This window comes from Scyliorhinus canicula, chromosome 6 (assembly GCF_902713615.1).
Source record: "Scyliorhinus canicula chromosome 6, sScyCan1.1, whole genome shotgun sequence".
Lineage (NCBI taxonomy): Eukaryota > Metazoa > Chordata > Chondrichthyes > Carcharhiniformes > Scyliorhinidae > Scyliorhinus > Scyliorhinus canicula.
In genome coordinates, this window is record NC_052151.1 from 4330766 (window position 1) to 4345895 (window position 15130).

General features: G+C 49.6%; 1 protein-coding gene across 1 annotated transcript in view; it reads right to left on the reverse strand.

Moving 5' to 3' along the window:
• Positions 1-15130, reverse strand: part of LOC119966916 (dynein heavy chain 14, axonemal-like) — a 1122002-nt gene that overhangs the window by 747072 nt on the left and 359800 nt on the right. The gene's annotated exons all lie outside the window — the stretch shown is intronic.

Sequence of the window (15130 nt, forward strand, 5' to 3'; positions counted from 1 at the left end):
AAGGGCGACAGGAATCAGCTAACTGTAATGGGTGCCACAGTAATCAGCTAACTGTAACAAAGGCGACAGGAATCAGCCACTGTAACAAGGGTGACATGAATCAGCGAACTGTAACGAGTGCCACAGGAATCAGCTAACTGTAACGAGTGCCACAGGAATCAGCTAACTGTAACGAGTGCCACAGGAATCAGCAACTGTAACGTGTGCCACAGGAATCAGCTCACTGTAACAATTGCCACAGGAATCAGCTAACTGTAATGGGTGGCACAGGAATCAGCTAACTGTAACGTGTGCCACAGGAATCAGCTAACTGTAACGAGTGCCGCAGGAATCAGCTAACGGCAGTGAGGGCCACAGGAATCAGCTAACTGTAACGTGTGCCGCAGGAATCAGCTAACTGTAACGAGTGCCACAGGAATCAGCTAACTGTAACGAGTGCCACAGGAATCAGCTAACTGTAACGAGTGCCACAGGAATCAGCTAACTGTAACGAGTGCCATAGGAATCAGCTAACTGTAACGAGGGCCACAGGAATCAGCAACTGTAACAAGGGCCACAGGAATCAGCCACTGTAACGAGTGCCACAGGAATCAGCTGACTGTAACGAGGGCGACAGGAATCAGCTAACTGTAACGAGGGCCACAGGAATCAGCTGACTGTAACGAGGGCTACAGGAAACAGCTAACTGTAACGAGGGCCACAGGAATCAGCTAACTGTAACGAGGGCTACAGGAAACAGCAAACTGTAACGGGTGCCACAGGAATCAGCAACTGTAACGGGTGCCCCAGGAAACAGCTAACTGTAACGGGTGCCACAGGAATCAGCTAACAGTAACGGGTGCCACGGGAATCAGCTAACTGTAACGGGTGCCACAGGAATCAGCTAACTGTAACAAGGGCGACTGGAATCAGCTAACTGTAATGGGTGGCACAGGAATCAGCGAACTGTAACGACTGCTGCAGGAATCAGCTAACGGTAACGAGTGCAACGGGAATCAGCGAACTGCAACGAGTGCCACAGGAATCAGCTAACTGTAACAAGGGCGACAGGAATCAGCTAACTGTAACGAGTGCCACAGGAATCAGCCAACTGTAACGAGGGTGACAGGAATCAGCTAACTGCAACGAGTGCCACAGGAATCAGCCAACTGTAACAAGGGCGACAGGAATCAGCTGACTGTAACAATTGCCACATGAATCAGCTAACTGTAACGAGTGCCACAGGAATCAGCTGACTGTAACGAGGGCTACAGGAAACAGCTAACTGTAACGAGGGCTACAGGAAACAGCTAACTGTAACGGGTGGCACAGGAATCATGAACTGTAACGGGTGCCCCAGGAATCAGATAACTGTAACAAGGGCGACAGGAATCAGCTAACTGTAATGGGTGCCACGGGAATCAGCTAACTGTAGTGAGGGCCACGGGAATCAGCTAACTGTAACAAGGGCGACAGGAATCAGCTAACTGTAACGGGTGTCACAGGAATCAGCTAACTGTAGCAAGGGCCACAGGAATCAGCTAACTGTAACGGGTGCCACAGGAATCAGCTAACTGTAACGAGTGCCACAGGAATCAGCTAACTGTAACGAGTGCCACAGTAAACAGCTAACTGTAACGAGTGGCACAGGAATCAGCTAACTGTAATGGGTGGCACAGGAATCAGCAAACTGTAACGAGTGCCACAGTAATCAGCTAACTGTAACAAGGGCCACAGGAATCAGCTAACTGTAACGAGTGCCACAGGAATCAGCTAACTGTAACGAGTGCCACAGTAAACAGTGAACTGTAACGAGTGCCACAGGAATCAGCTAACTGTAACGAGGGCTACAGGAATCAGCTAACTGTAACGAGTGCCACAGTAAACAGTGAACTGTAACGAGTGCCACAGGAATCAGCTAACTGTAATGAGGGCCACAGGAATCAGCCACTGTAACGAGTACCACAGGAATCAGCTAACTGTAACGAGGGCGACAGGAATCAGCTAACTGTAACGAGTGCCACAGGAATCAGCTAACTGTAACGAGTGCCACAGTAAACAGTGAACTGTAACGAGTGCCACAGGAATCAGCTAACTGTAACGAGGGCTACAGGAATCAGCTAACTGTAACGAGTGCCACAGTAAACAGCTAACTGTAACGAGTGGCACAGGAATCAGCTAACTGTAATGGGTGGCACAGGAATCAGCAAACTGTAACGAGTGCCACAGTAATCAGCTAACTGTAACAAGGGCCACAGGAATCAGCTAACTGTAACGAGTGCCACAGGAATCAGCTAACTGTAACGAGTGCCACAGTAAACAGTGAACTGTAACGAGTGCCACAGGAATCAGCTAACTGTAACGAGGGCTACAGGAATCAGCTAACTGTAACGAGTGCCACAGTAAACAGTGAACTGTAACGAGTGCCACAGGAATCAGCTAACTGTAATGAGGGCCACAGGAATCAGCCACTGTAACGAGTACCACAGGAATCAGGTAACTGTAACGAGGGCGACAGGAATCAGCTAACTGTAACGAGTGCCACAGGAATCAGCTAACTGTAACGAGTGCCACAGTAAACAGTGAACTGTAACGAGTGCCACAGGAATCAGCTAACTGTAACGAGGGCTACAGGAATCAGCTAACTGTAACGAGTGCCACAGTAAACAGTGAACTGTAACGAGTGCCACAGGAATCAGCTAACTGTAATGAGGGCCACAGGAATCAGCCACTGTAACGAGTGCCACAGGAATCAGCTAACTGTAACGAGGGCGACAGGAATCAGCTAACTGTAACGAGGGCCACAGGAATCAGCTGACTGTAACGAGGGCTACAGGAAACAGCTAACTGTAACGAGGGCCACAGGAATCAGCTGACTGTAACGAGGGCTACAGGAAACAGCTAACTGTAACGAGGGCTACAGGAATCAGCTAACTGTACCAAGGGCGACTGGAATCAGCTAACTGTAACGGGTGCCACAGGAATCAGCTAACTGTAGCGAGGGCCACAGGAATCAGCTGACTGTAACGGGTGCCACAGGAATCAGCTAATTGTAACGCTTGCCACAGGAATCAGCTAACTGTAACGGGTGCCACAGGAATCAGCTAACTGCAATGGGTGCCACGGGAATCAGCCAACTGTAATGGGTGCCACAGGAATCAGCTAACTGTAACGAGTGCCACAGGAATCAGCAACTGTAACGGATGCCACAGGAATCAGCTAACTGTAATGAGGGCAACAGGAAGCAGCTAATTATAACGAGTGCCACAGGAATCAGCTAACTGTAATGGGTGGCACAGGAATCAGCTAACTGTAATGAATGCCGCAGGAATCAGCTAACTGTAACAAGGGTGACAGGAATCAGCTAACTGTAACGACTGCCGCAGGAATCAGCCACTGTAACGAGTGCCACAGGAATCAGCTAACTGTAATGAGTGCCACAGGAATCATCTAACTGTAACGATGGCCACAGGAATCAGCCACTGTAACGAGTGCCACAGGAATCAGCTAACTGTAACGAGTGGCACAGGAATCATGAACTGTAACGGGTGCCACAGGAATCAGCGATCTGTAACGGGTGCCACAGGAATCAGCTAATTGTAACGAGTGCCACAGGAATCAGCTAACTGTAACGAGGGCCACAGTAAACTGCTAACTGTAACGAGTGGCACAGGAATCAGCTAACTGTAACGGGTGCCACAGGAATGAGCTAACTGTAACGAGTGCCACAGGAATCAGCTAACTATAACGACTGCCGCAGGAATCAGCTAACGGTAACGAGTGCAACGGGAATCAGCGAACTGTAACGAGTGCCACAGGAATCAGCTAACTGTAACAATGGCGACAGGAATCAGCTAAATGTAACGAGTGCCACAGGAATCAGCTAACTGTAACGAGTGCCACAGGAATCAGCGAACTGTAACGAGGGCGACAGGAATCATCTAACTGTAACGAGTGCCACAGGAATCAGCTAACTGTAACAAGGGAGACAGGAATCAGCTGACTGTAACAATTGCCACATGAATCAGCTAACTGTAACGAGTGCCACAAGACTCAGCTAACTGTAACCAGTGCCACAGTAAACAGTGAACTGTAACAAGTGCCACAGGAAACAGCTAACTGTAACGAGGGCCACAGGAATCAGCTAACTGTAACGAGTGCCACAGTAAACAGTGAACTGTAACGAGGGCTACAGGAAACAGCTAACTGTAACGGGTGGCACAGGAATCATGAACTGTAACGGGTGCCACAGGAGTCAGCTAACTGTAACGGGGGCTACGGGAATCAGCTAACTGTAGTGAGGGCCACAGGAATCAGCTAACTGTAACAAGGGCAACAGGAATCAGCTAACTGTAACGGGTGTCACAGGAATCAGCTAACTGTAACAATTGCCACATGAATCAGCTAACTGTAACGAGTGCCACAAGGATCAGCTGACTGTAACGAGGGCTGCAGGAAACAGCTAACTGAAACGAGGGCTACAGGAAACAGCTAACTGTAACGGGTGGCACAGGAATCATGAACTGTAACGGGTGCCACAGGAATCAGCGAACTGTAACGGGTGCCACGGGAATCAGCTAACTGTAGTGAGGGACACAGGAATCAGCTAACTGTAGCGAGGGCCACAGGAATCAGCTAACTGTAACGGGTGCCACAGGAATCAGCTAACTGTTACGAGTGCCACAGGAATCAGCAAACTGTAACGAGTGCTACAGGAATCAGCTAACTGTAACGAGTGCCACAGGAATCAGCGAACTGTAATGGGTGGCACAGGAATCAGCGAACTGTAACGAGTGCCACAGTAATCAGCTAACTGTAACAAGGGCCACAGGAATCAGCTAACTGTAACGAGTGCCACAGGAATCAGCTAACTGTAACGAGTGCCACAGTAAACAGTGAACTGTAACGAGTGCCACAGGAATCAGCTAACTGTAACGAGGGCCACAGGAATCAGCCACTGTAACGAGTACCACAGGAATCAGCTAACTGTAACGAGGGCGACAGGAATCAGCTAACTGTAACGAGGGCGACAGGAATCAGCTAACTGTAACAATTTCCACAGGAATCAGCTAACTGTAACGGGTGCCACAGTAAACAGTGAACTGTAACGAGTGCCATTGGAATCAGCTAACTGTAACGAGGGCTACAGGAATCAGCTAACTGTAACGAGGGCCACAGGAATCAGCTAACTGTAACGAGGGCCACAGGAATCAGCGAACTGTAACAAGGGCCACAGGAATCTGGTAACTGTAACGAGGGCTACAGGAATCAGCTAACTGTAACGAGGGCCACAGGAATCAGCCACTGTAACGAGTGCCACAGGAATCAGCAAACTGTAACGAGGGCGACAGGAATCAGCTAACTGTAACGAGGGCCACAGGAATCAGCTGACTGTAACGAGGGCTACAGGAAACAGCTAACTGTAACGAGGGCCACAGGAATCAGCTGACTGTAATGAGGGCTACAGGAAACAGCTAACTGTAACGAGTGCCACAGGAATCAGCTAACTGTAACGAGGGCGACAGGAATCAGCTAACTGTAACGGGTGCCACAGGAATCAGCCACTGTAACGAGTGCCACAGGAATCAGCTAACTGTAACGAGGGCCACAGGAATCAGCTGACTGTAACGAGGGCGACTGGAATCAGCTAACTGTAACGAGGGCGACAGGAATCAGCGAACTGTAACGGGTGCCACAGGAATCAGCCACTGTAACGAGTGCCACAGGAATCAGCTAACTGTAACGAGGGCGACAGGAATCAGCTAACTGTAACGGGTGCCACAGGAATCAGCTAACTGTAACAAGGGCGACTGGAATCAGCTAACTGTAACGGGTGCCACAGGAATCAGCTAATTGTAACGAGTGCCACAGGAATCAGCTAACTGTAATGGGTGCCACAGGAATCAGCTAACTGTAACGAGTGCCACAGGAATCAGCAACTGTAACGGATGCCACAGGAATCAGCTAACTGTAATGAGGGCAACAGGAATCAGCTAATTATAACGAGTGCCACAGGAATCAGCTAACTGTAATGAATGCCGCAGGAATCAGCTAACTGTAACAATTGCCACATGAATCAGCTAACTGTAACGAGGGCCACAGGAATCAGCTAACTGTAATGGGTGGCACAGGAATCAGCTAACTGTAACGGGTGCCACAGTAAACAGTGAACTGTAATGAGTGCCACAGGAATCAGCTAACTGTAACGAGTGCCACAGGAATCAGCTAACTGTAACGATGGCCACAGGAATCAGCCACTGTAACGAGTGCCACAGGAATCAGCTAACTGTAACGAGTGCCACATGAATCAGCTAACTGTAATGGGTGCCACAGGAATCAGCTAACTGTAACGAGTGCCACGGGAATCAGCTAACTGTAACGAGGGCGACAGGAATCAGCTAACTGTAACGAGTGCCACGGGAATCAGCTAACTGTAACGAGGGCTACAGGAATCAGCTAACTGTAACGGGTGCCACAGGAATCAGCAACTGTAACGAGTGCCACAGGAATCAGCTGACTGTAACGAGGGCTACAGGAAACAGCTAACTGTAACGAGGGCTACACGAAACAGCTAACTGTAACGAGTGCCACAGTAAACAGCTAACTGTAACGAGTGGCACAGGAATCAGTTAACTGTAACGGGTGCCACAGGAATCAGCTGACTGTAACGGGTGCCACAGGAATCAGCTAATTGTAACGGGTGCCACAGGAATCAGCTTACTGCAATGGGTGCCACGGGAATCAGCGAACTGTAACGAGTGCCACAGGAATCAGCAACTGTAACGGATGCCACAGGAATCAGCTAACTGTAACGAGTGCCACAGGAATCAGCTAACTGTAACGAGTGCCACAGGAATCAGCTAACTGTAACGGGTGCCATAGGAATCAGCAACTGTAACGAGGGCTACAGGAATCAGCTAACTGTAACGGGTGCCATAGGAATCAGCCACTGTAACGAGTGCCATAGGAATCAGCTAACTGTAACAAGTGCTACAGGAATCAGCTATAACGAGTGCCACAGGAATCAGCTAACTGTAACGAGGGCCACAGGAATCAGCTAACTGTAACGAGTGCCACAGGAATCAGCAACTGTAACGTGGGCCACAGGAAACAGCTAACTGTAACAAGGGCGACAGGAATCAGCCACTGTAACGAGGGCCACAGGAATCAGCTAACTGTAACGGGTGCCTCAGGAATCAGCTAACTGTAACGAGTGCCACAGGAATCAGCTAACTGTAACGAGGGCCAAGGAATCAGCTAACTGTAACGAGTCCCACAGGAATCAGCTAACTGTAATGAGGGCCACAGGAATCAGCTAACTGTAACGAGGGCCACAGGAATCAGCAAACTGTAACGGGTGCCACAGGAATCAGCGAACTGTAACGGGTGCAACAGGAATCAGCAACTGTAACGAGTGCCACAGGAATCAGCAACTGTAACGACTGCCACAGGAATCAGCGAACTGTAACAGGTGCCACGGGAATCAGCTAACTGTAACGTGTGCCACGGGAATCAGCCACTGTAACAAGGGCAACAGGAATCAGCTAACTGTAACGGGTGCCACAGTAATCAGCTCACTGTAACGGGTGCCACAGGAATCAGCTAACTGTAACGAGTGCGACAGGAAACAGCTAACTGTAACGAGGGCCACAGGAAACAGCTAACTGTAACGAGGGCCACAGAAATCAGCGAACTGTAACGGGTGCCACGGGAATCAGCAAACTGTAACGAGTGCCACAGGAAGCAGCAAACTGTAATGGGTGCCACAGTAAACAGCTAACTGTAACGAGGGCCACAGGATTCAGCGAACTGTAATGAGGACTACAGGAATCAGCGAACTGTAACAGGTGCCACAGAAATCAGCTAACTGTAACGAGTTCCACAGGAATCAGCTAACTGTAACGGGTGCCACAGGAATCAGCTAACTGTAACGAGTGCCACGGGAATCAGCTAATTGTAACGAGGGCGACAGGAATCAGCTAACTGTAACGAGTGCCACGGGAATCAGCTAACTGTAACGAGGGCTACAGGAATCAGCTAACTGTAACGGGTGCCACAGGAATCAGCAAACTGTAACGAGTGCCACAGGAATCAGCTGACTGTAACGAGGGCTACAGGACACAGCTAACTGTAACGAGGGCCACAGGAATCAGCTGACTGTAACGAGGGCTACAGGAAACAGCTAACTGTAACGAGGACTACAGGAAACAGCTAACTGTAACGGGTGGCACAGGAATCATGAACTGTAACGGGTGCCACAGGAATCAGCTAACTGTAACGGGTGCCACGGGAATCAGCTAATTGTAACGAATGCCACAGGAATCAGCTAACTGTAGTGAGGTCCACGGGAATCAGCTAACTGTAACAAGGGCGACAGGAATCAGCTAACTGTAACGGGTGCCACAGGAATCAGCTGACTGTAACGGGTGCCACAGGAATCAGCTAATTGTAACGGGTGCCACAGGAATCAGCTAACTGCAATGGGTGCCACAGGAATCAGCAACTGTAACGGATGCCACAGGAATCAGCTAACTGTAACGAGGGCCACAGGAAACAGCTAACTGTAACGAGTGCCACAGGAATCAGCTAACTGTAATGGGTGGCACAGGAATCAGCTAACAGTAACGAGTGCCACAGGAATCAGATAACTGTAACAGGTGCCACAGGAATCAGCAAACTGTAACGGGTGCCACAGTAAACAGCTAACTGTAACGAGGGCCACAGGATTCAGCGAACTGTAATGAGGACTACAGGAATCCGCTAACTGTAACAGGTGCCACAGGAATCAGTAAACAGTAACGGGTGCCACAGTAAACAGCTAACTGTAACGAGGGCCACAGGAATCAGCTAACTGTAACAGGTGCCACAGGAATCAGCTAACTGTAACGAGTGCCACAGGAATCAGCTAACTGTAACGAGTGCCACAGGAATCAGCTAACTGTAACGAGTGCCACAGGAATCAGCTAACTGTAACGAGTGCCACAGTAAACAGCTAACTGTAACGAGTGGCACAGGAATCAGCTAACTGTAACGGGTGCCACAGGAATCAGCTAACTGTAACGGGTGCCACAGGAATCAGCTAATTGTAACGGGTGCCACAGGAATCAGCTAACTGCAATGGGTGCCACGGGAATCAGTTAACTGTAACGAGTGCCACAGGAATCAGCAACTGTAACGAGTGCCACAGGAATCAGCAACTGTAACGACTGCCACAGGAATCAGCGAACTGTAACGGGTGCCACAGTAATCAGCTAACTGTAACGGGTGCCACAGGAATCAGCTAACTGTAACGAGTGCGACAGGAAACAGCTAACTGTAACGAGGGCCACAGGAAACAGCTAACTGTAACGAGGGCCACAGAAATCAGCGAACTGTAACGGGTGCCACGGGAATCAGCAAACTGTAACGAGTGCCACAGGAAGCAGCAAACTGTAATGGGTGCCACAGTAAACAGCTAACTGTAATGAGGACTACAGGAATCAGCGAACTGTAACAGGTGCCACAGGAATCAGCAAACTGTAACGGGTGCCACAGTAAACAGCTAACTGTAACGGGTGCCACAGTAAACAGCTAACTGTAACGAGGGCCACAGGATTCCGCGAACTGTAATGAGGACTACAGGAATCAGCAAACTGTAACAGGTGCCACAGGAATCAGCTAACTGTAACGAGTGCCACAGGAATCAGCTAACTGTAACGGGTGCCACAGGAATCAGCTAACTGTAACGGGTGCCACGGGAATCAGCTAATTGTAACGAGGGCGACAGGAATCAGCTAACTGTAACGAGTGCCACGGGAATCAGCTAATTGTAACGAGGGCGACAGGAATCAGCTAACTGTAACGAGTGCCACGGGAATCAGCTAACTGTAACGAGTGCCACGGGAATCAGCTAACTGTATCGAGGGCTACAGGAATGAGCTAACTGTAACGGGTGCCACAGGAATCAGCAAACTGTAACGAGTGCCACAGGAATCAGCTGACTGTAACGAGGGCTACAGGATACAGCTAACTGTAACGAGGGCCACAGGAATCAGCTGACTGTAACGAGGGCTACAGGAAACAGCTAACTGTAACGAGGACTACAGGAAACAGCTAACTGTAACGGGTGGCACAGGAATCATGAACTGTAACGGGTGCCACAGGAATCAGCTAACTGTAACGGGTGCCACGGGAATCAGCTAATTGTAACGAATGCCACAGGAATCAGCTAACTGTAGTGAGGTCCACGGGAATCAGCTAACTGTAACAAGGGCGACAGGAATCAGCTAACAGTAACGGGTGCCACAGGAATCAGCTAACTGTAACAAGTGCTACAGGAATCAGCTATAACGAGTGCCACAGGAATCAGCTAACTGTAACGAGGGCCACAGGAATCAGCTAACTGTAACGAGTGCCACAGGAATCAGCAACTGTAACGTGGGCCACAGGAAACAGCTAACTGTAACAAGGGCGACAGGAATCAGCCACTGTAACGAGGGCCACAGGAATCAGCTAACTGTAACGGGTGCCTCAGGAATCAGCTAACTGTAACGAGTGCCACAGGAATCAGCTAACTGTAACGAGGGCCAAGGAATCAGCTAACTGTAACGAGTCCCACAGGAATCAGCTAACTGTAACGAGGGCCACAGGAATCAGCTAAATGTAACGAGGGCCACAGGAATCAGCAAACTGTAACGGGTGCCACAGGAATCAGCGAACTGTAACGGGTGCCACAGGAATCAGCAACTGTAACGAGTGCCACAGGAATCAGCAACTGTAACGACTGCCACAGGAATCAGCGAACTGTAACAGGTGCCACAGGAATCAGCTATCTGTAACGTGTGCCACGGGAATCAGCCACTGTAACAAGTGCGACAGGAAACAGCTAACTGTAACGAGGGCCACAGGAAACAGCTAACTGTAACGAGGGCCACAGAAATCAGCGAACTGTAACAGGTGCCACGGGAATCAGCAAACTGTAACGAGTGCCACAGGAAGCAGCAAACTGTAATGGGTGCCACAGTAAACAGCTAACTGTAATGAGGACTACAGGAATCAGCAAACTGTAACGGGTGCCACAGTAAACAGCTAACTGTAACGAGTGGCACAGGAATCAGCTAACTGTAACGGGTGCCACAGGAATCAGCTGACTGTAACGGGTGCCACAGGAATCAGCTAATTGTAACGGGTGCCACAGGAATCAGCTAACTGCAATGGGTGCCACGGGAATCAGCTAACTGTAACGAGTGCCACAGGAATCAGCAACTGTAACGAGTGCCACAGGAATCAGCAACTGTAACGACTGCCACAGGAATCAGCGAACTGTAACGGGTGCCACAGTAATCAGCTAACTGTAACGGGTGCCACAGGAATCAGCTAACTGTAACGAGTGCGACAGGAAACAGCTAACTGTAACGAGGGCCACAGGAAACAGCTAACTGTAACTAGGGCCACAGAAATCAGCGAACTGTAACGGGTGCCACGGGAATCAGCAAACTGTAACGAGTGCCACAGGAAGCAGCAAACTGTAATGGGTGCCACAGTAAACAGCTAACTGTAATGAGGACTACAGGAATCAGCGAACTGTAACAGGTGCCACAGGAATCAGCAAACTGTAACGGGTGCCACAGTAAACAGCTAACTGTAACGAGGGCCACAGGATTCAGCGAACTGTAATGAGGACTACAGGAATCAGCAAACTGTAACAGGTGCCACAGGAATCAGCTAACTGTAACGAGTGCCACAGGAATCAGCTATCTGTAACGGGTGCCACAGGAATCAGCTAACTGTAACGAGTGCCACGGGAATCAGCTAATTGTAACGAGGGCGACAGGAATCAGCTAACTGTAACGAGTGCCACGGGAATCAGCTAACTGTAACGAGGGCTACAGGAATCAGCTAACTGTAACGGGTGCCACAGGAATCAGCAAACTGTAACGAGTGCCACAGGAATCAGCTGACTGTAACGAGGGCTACAGGAAACAGCTAACTGTAACGAGGACTACAGGAAACAGCTAACTGTAACGGGTGGCACAGGAATCATGAACTGTAACGGGTGCCACAGGAATCAGCTAACTGTAACGGGTGCCACGGGAATCAGCTAATTGTAACGAATGCCACAGGAATCAGCTAACTGTAGTGAGGTCCACGGGAATCAGCTAACTGTAACAAGGGCGACAGGAATCAGCTAACTGTAACGGGTGCCACAGGAATCAGCTAACTGTAACAAGTGCTACAGGAATCAGCTATAACGAGTGCCACAGGAATCAGCTAACTGTAACGAGGGCCACAGGAATCAGCTAACTGTAACGAGTGCCACAGGAATCAGCAACTGTAACGTGGGCCACAGGAAACAGCTAACTGTAACAAGGGCGACAGGAATCAGCCACTGTAACGAGGGCCACAGGAATCAGCTAACTGTAACGGGTGCCTCAGGAATCAGCTAACTGTAACAAGTGCCACAGGAATCAGCTAACTGTAACGAGGGCCAAGGAATCAGCTAACTGTAACGAGTCCCACAGGAATCAGCTAACTGTAACGAGGGCCTCAGGAATCAGCTAACTGTAACGAGGGCCACAGGAATCAGCAAACTGTAACGGGTGCCACAGGAATCAGCGAACTGTAACGGGTGCCACAGGAATCAGCAACTGTAACGAGTGCCACAGGAATCAGCAACTGTAACGACTGCCACAGGAATCAGCGAACTGTAACAGGTGCCACGGGAATCAGCTAACTGTAACGTGTGCCACGGGAATCAGCCACTGTAACAAGGGCAACAGGAATCAGCTAACTGTAACGGGTGCCACAGTAATCAGCTAACTGTAACGGGTGCCACGGGAATCAGCAAACTGTAACGAGTGCCACAGGAAGCAGCAAACTGTAATGGGTGCCACAGTAAACAGCTAACTGTAATGAGGACTACAGGAATCAGCGAACTGTAACAGGTGCCACAGGAATCAGCAAACTGTAACAGGTGCCACAGGAATCAGCTAACTGTAACGAGTGCCACAGGAATCAGCTAACTGTAACGGGTGCCACAGGAATCAGCTAACTGTAACGAGTGCCACGGGAATCAGCTAATTGTAACGAGGGCGACAGGAATCAGCTAACTGTAACGAGTGCCACGGGAATCAGCTAACTGTAACGAGGACTACAGGAAACAGCTAATTGTAACGGGTGCCACAGGAATCAGCAAACTGTAACGAGTGCCACAGGAATCAGCTGACTGTAACAAGGGCTACAGGATACAGCTAACTGTAACGAGGGCCACAGGAATCAGCTAATTGTAACGAGTGCCACAGGAATCAGCTAACTGTAACGAGTGCCACAGTAAACAGCTAACTGTAACGAGTGGCACAGGAATCAGCTAACTGTAACGGGTGCCACAGGAATCAGCTGACTGTAACGGGTGCCACAGGAATCAGCTAACTGCAATGGGTGCCACGGGAATCAGCTAACTGTAACGAGTGCCACAGGAATCAGCAACTGTAACGAGTGCCACAGGAATCAGCAACTGTAACGACTGCCACAGGAATCAGCGAACTGTAACGGGTGCCACAGGAATCAGCTAACTGTAACGAGTGCGACAGGAAACAGCTAACTGTAACGAGGGCCACAGGAAACAGCTAACTGTAACGAGGGCCACAGAAATCAGCGAACTGTAACGGGTGCCACGGGAATCAGCAAACTGTAACGAGTGCCATAGGAAGCAGCAAACTAATGGGTGCCACAGTAAACAGCTAACTGTAATGAGGACTACAGGAATCAGCGAACTGTAACAGGTGCCACAGGAATCAGCAAACTGTAACGGGTGCCACAGTAAACAGCTAACTGTAACGAGGGCCACAGGATTCAGCGAACTGTAATGAGGACTACAGGAATCAGCAAACTGTAACAGGTGCCACAGGAATCAGCTAACTATAACGAGTGCCACAGGAATCAGCTAACTGTAACGGGTGCCACAGGAATCAGCTAACTGTAACGAGTGCCACGGGAATCAGCTAATTGTAACGAGGGCGACAGGAATCAGCTAACTGTAACGAGTGCCACGGGAATCAGCTAACTGTAACGAGGGCTACAGGAATGAGCTAACTGTAACGGGTGCCACAGGAATCAGCAAACTGTAACGAGTGCCACAGGAATCAGCTGACTGTAACGAGGGCTACAGGATACAGCTAACTGTAACGAGGGCCACAGGAATCAGCTGACTGTAACGAGGGCTACAGGAAACAGCTAACTGTAACAAGGACTACAGGAAACAGCTAACTGTAACGGGTGGCACAGGAATCATGAACTGTAACGGGTGCCACAGGAATCAGCTAACTGTAACGGGTGCCACGGGAATCAGCTAATTGTAACGAATGCCACAGGAATCAGCTAACTGTAGTGAGGTCCACGGGAATCAGCTAACTGTAACAAGGGCGACAGGAATCAGCTAACTGTAACGGGTGCCACAGGAATCAGCTAACTGTAACAAGTGCTACAGGAATCAGCTATAACGAGTGCCACAGGAATCAGCTAACTGTAACGAGGGCCACAGGAATCAGCTAACTGTAACGAGTGCCACAGGAATCAGCAACTGTAACGTGGGCCACAGGAAACAGCTAACTGTAACAAGGGCGACAGGAATCAGCCACTGTAACGAGGGCCACAGGAATCAGCTAACTGTAACGGGTGCCTCAGGAATCAGCTAACTGTAACGAGTGCCACAGGAATCAGCTAACTGTAACGAGGGCCAAGGAATCAGCTAACTGTAACGAGTCCCACAGGAATCAGCTAACTGTAACAAGGGCCACAGGAATCAGCTAACTGTAACGAGGGCCACAGGAATCAGCAAACTGTAACGGGTGCCACAGGAATCAGCGAACTGTAACGGGTGCCACAGGAATCAGCAACTGTAACGACTGCCACAGGAATCAGCGAACTGTAACAGGTGCCACGGGAATCAGCTAACTGTAACGTGTGCCACGGGAATCAGCCACTGTAACAAGGGCAACAGGAATCAGCTAACTGTAACGGGTGCCACAGTAATCAGCTAACTGTAACGGGTGCCACAGGAATCAGCTAACTGCAATGGGTGCCACGGGAATCAGCTAACTGTAACGAGTGCCACAGTAATCAGCTAACTGTAACGGATGCCACAGGAATCAGCTAACTGTAACGAGTGCCACAG